The sequence below is a fragment of the Rutilus rutilus genome (genome assembly GCF_951802725.1).
Source record: "Rutilus rutilus genome assembly, chromosome: 22".
Classification (NCBI taxonomy): domain Eukaryota; kingdom Metazoa; phylum Chordata; class Actinopteri; order Cypriniformes; family Leuciscidae; genus Rutilus; species Rutilus rutilus.
This window is the reverse complement of record NC_140227.1, coordinates 19,100,937-19,105,080: the sequence shown is the minus strand read 5'-3', so window position 1 is coordinate 19,105,080 and position 4,144 is coordinate 19,100,937. Positions and strand designations below refer to the sequence as shown.

General features: G+C 37.3%; 1 protein-coding gene across 4 annotated transcripts in view; it reads right to left on the bottom strand.

Moving 5' to 3' along the window:
- Positions 1-3,467: 3,467 nt before the first annotated feature.
- Positions 3,468-4,144, bottom strand: part of foxp4 (forkhead box P4) — a 123,596-nt gene continuing 122,919 nt past the window's right edge. For all 4 annotated transcript variants that reach the window (XM_084395287.1, XM_084395288.1, XM_084395289.1 and 1 more), the window contains one exon: positions 3,468-4,144. This exon is cut by the window's right edge and continues 726 nt beyond it. The gene's annotated coding sequence lies outside the window, so the exon portion shown is untranslated.

The following is a 4,144-nucleotide window of genomic DNA, read 5'->3' as shown; positions in this document are numbered from 1 at the left end:
TCCACAATCCCTTTGGTGGTCACTGAAAATGAACTGCATTTCTAAAAGCCTTTTTCACAATCTTATTTGGTATGCTACAGTGGAAAAGCCACACCAAGTTCACAGCGAATGGCAAACAGTGGTCGAAAATAGCTTGCATGACATCACGTGCCATGAGGGTGCAGGAAAGTCTGAAAATATAAGGAAGACGCTCTCAATCGACATCATCACCCAGTTATGCTGAAGAGAGCCGATCCATGCACTTTCTCAGAGACTTTCTGTACAGATCTGGAGCGCTATTGCCTTATGAGAGACAGCTTTGAGTGCTCATGGTAAATATGAGTTGACTTTAAAGGGAGTCTGTACACATATTGGCACCTAAAGGACCAATAATTAACAAAAAAACACCTTAAAGTTGCTCTTTCTTATAAGCAAGAGAGGGCTACACATTTTTTTTTCTTTTTCTCTTTCACTGTTTTTCTGAAGTTTTGGTCCTGTCTTCTGAGAAAAGTCCTTCTGAGGTATCATTTCACAATGAGTTCAACTTTTTAGTTTGTTTTCTCTCTTTTTTCCTTAAAAATGCATAAATGCACTACAGAGACAAAAAGTATCAAAATAGACCTAGCTAAGATAAATATACAAACAGGTGTGTTACCTAAACCACTTATCTAACTCTTAATCTGTCTTTTTTCGAGAGACAATACACAAAAAAAAGAAAAAAAAAGAAGAAAAAAAAAAGGAATCATCGTCCCAGACGTTTTATGACAGAAAAACCGGGGGGAAAAAAAGGAAAACAAAAATTAACCATGATACCTGCAGCACATAATATGATAAATACATACACTTTTAGCATAAGCAATACAGTATAGGAATTCTGAGCTCAAAACTTTACAATAGCTAAAAAACAGGTGTGGAAAAATAAAAGCCAAAAGAAAACAAGTAAATGAAACACGAAAAAGAGGGAATGCCCTTGAGAGCAGCTAAGCCGAACGGTAATATACAATAATACATCATTACAACTCGCGTAAAAGTAACAAAGGAGTCATGGCGATCACCACTGATGTGTTTCAGTCCACATCTTACAAAACAGCTTTGTTTACACATGTACCTTAAAGCACAATTGTAGTCCATTTCGTGAATGCAGCAATTCATTTGTGAGAGTTTTTCAATTCCTCCGCAATCCTCAGTTCTTGTAGCACAAGCTTGATGCTTCTCTTTGGATATTTTGGTTTTGTCGTGCGGTAAAAATAAAGGCCTGTTTTACTAGGAGCGTGATGATCTCTCTGGGATGGTGTGTGTGTGTGTGTGTGTGTGTGTGTGCTATTTTTTCCACAGCCGTCACGAAGCTACACTTTGCATTAATTGGGAAGCGGGGTCCGTGCAAGAGTGGCCTGCGTTAATGCATTCTGCCTATCATCATTTCTGACACCCAACTGACTGGCCCATTGAGTACGCTCTAATGACCGGCCAGCTCGATGGCTCTCATTGGCCTGGCCTCTCATTATGCATGTGGAATTAGAACACACAATTAAGCCTCCGCACAGAGGACCTGTACATAGACACTATGCTAATAGATCACTTAAAGTGGGGAATATGTGATTTGGAGTAGACCCTTTTAAATATGTTGACGACTTAATGCTTCATACTTAACAGGACTCAGCATTTTTTTTTCTATTTTTTTTTCTTCAGGAGGGGGTGGAGAGGTAGTCGTCTTTTTCCCCCGTTGTGTCTCGTTTATTTGTGACCATTCATGCTAATGAATTTGGAATCGAGAGGAATCGACAAGCTCCGTTCACAGCTATGCAACAAGAATCGTATTTTGGTTTTTCCGACAACGCACGTTTTTTTTATTATTATTATTTTGTGGATGAATGAAAAACTAGAAGGGATTCAAACCTTTTGAATGACTACAGGTGACTTTCATTGGCCTATCTATTTTGTGAATCGTTTTCAAAAGGAGGTAGCATTATTTTTGGTTTTATTTCTTTGTAGGTGTTTCGAAGGTGTGTATGAAATGAATACACAGGTCTCGCGTGACCAGGTACGTCAAAGATCCTCCAACATAAAAAAAAAAAAAAAATTACTTGAACAGAACTTGAAATGATTCCTGTTGTGTTTGAGTCCCTATAAGCCATCCCTTATTAGTGTGGTAAATAATACTGGATAAGCACAACAAGCAAGTGCTTGCCTGCTTTTTTTTTGGTTTTCGTTGAACTGCGTTTTATTGTGAAATACTGGTAATTGAAGTAAACCATAATGCTGAGTAATTGCTACTGGATTCTAGTGTCACAAAGTACATCAACTGTTATTCAAGTGCCATTTGCATGTAAAGTCCTTCGCAATCTTAGACGGTGAAGACTGCGTTCTCGACACTGCAATCGCCTGAGCATAAGATGGGGTAGAGAGCTTCCTTTCTCAGATCGTAAGTGCTTTGTACATTAGCTAAGGAACTGCAAGAGGCTTGTTAATACTGCTTTTTTTTGCTTTTTGTTTCCTTTTCGGTTTGTTTTTTGGCCTTTAAACATATGTAGTGTTAAGAACTCATTAGGTTAACTTATATTAAAACAGTTCTCTCCTTTTTTAAACAACAAAAAAAATTTGCATTTTACACTTTGGTTTTTGGAATGCTCTGTAGTGTCAGTGAGTCAAAAAACAAATGATTTAACAAAAAAAAAAAAAAAAAGGATAAATTAAATATTCAAATGACGTGTTTGTGTTCTTTTGGCCAGTTCTCTAAGAAGAAGAAATGATAAATAAAAAAAAGTTGTTTTTTTTTTTTTTTTTTGGTTTACTAAATATCTCTTTGGTTACCTGTAACAAAAGTAAAATGGGGAAAAAAACTAAAAAAGCAACATATATTAAATTAAACCTCGAAATTTGGCATGGCACTACTGAGAAAAGTTTTTTTTTTATTTATAGTTCAGTGAAAGCAAAATCTCACATGCTAATCAGACACTTTCTACTCACACAGTGAATTGCAAATAACTTTTATATATCTAGTAACTATAGAACTTTGAACTGATAATGAGAGAGTCACTATATTGGTTAGCCACAGTACAAATCCCCTTTGTAATAACAGCGAGAGGGGGCAAACACTGTGGTCTGAGGTATTCCGTGACCGTGTTATCTTTTACGTTAAAGCAATATTTTGTATCGCAGCTGATATCAACCGGCTACTACAGAAAACTCTGAAACGAACGAAGGAAATGCCGCAAATCTGGGAAAATAAGATACAAATTTTCGAAATGAACCAAAAAAATGAAGCAAATTTGTGAAAAAAAAGAGAGATATGAGTGCCTGTAAAGTTTTTCAGGATCTTACAGGGAGCCCTGCAATGCGTATTCCACCTCTTTAGTTTCAGCTTCTCTCTACTATAGAAATGTTCGAGTGGTATTTAACGTTAGATTTCATCTGTGGTTCTGTTTCGGAAGTTTTCACTTAACGCTAAGTGCTATCCTCATTTACGTGTGATCTAACGCTAGGATACGTTTTAAATGTTTTTTTTGGGGGTGGAGTTTGCAGAATAAGGATTTTGGAACTTCTCTCCCAAACGTAACCCCTATTTGGAATGATGATTTAACGAAACAAAACAAAAACAATCATTAACAGAAGACATATAATAGTTGAATTACATCACAATGAAAAATGTTGATCCTTAAAGAAATAAATGACTATGAAAGTAAAACGAAATCGAAAGCTACTGCACACATATTATAATCAACAATACAGTCAATAAAGTCTCTGAGCCGGTCCTCCACAAGCCTCATGTCAGTCTGGCTGTCATAACAGCACCACAAGAGAACAACAGAAAAAAAAGTTCCTTTTCCTGAAATATGCCTTTTTTGGGGGTAGCAACATTTTCTACGTTTAGTCTGACAAAGAGTGAGGGGGGAAAAGCACGTTCTGGCAGATTCTTGTGGATACCATCAGATAAAGATAAGGACAGCGCAAGCATCCGTGGAGGCTAACACCGCCTCGAGACAGAACGTGTCCCCTGTATCTCCAGTCCAGTCATGTAAGGGAGACGAAAAAAAGAAAAAAGAAACAAAAGGAGTTGGTCAGGTGGCCAGGGATGCCGTTGCCAGTCTTTCAGCTTGAATTGTTTCAGTCTTTGCCTTTGTCAAGAGTGGTGAATTTATCTGTGTGACCGCAAAGTTACTGAGTC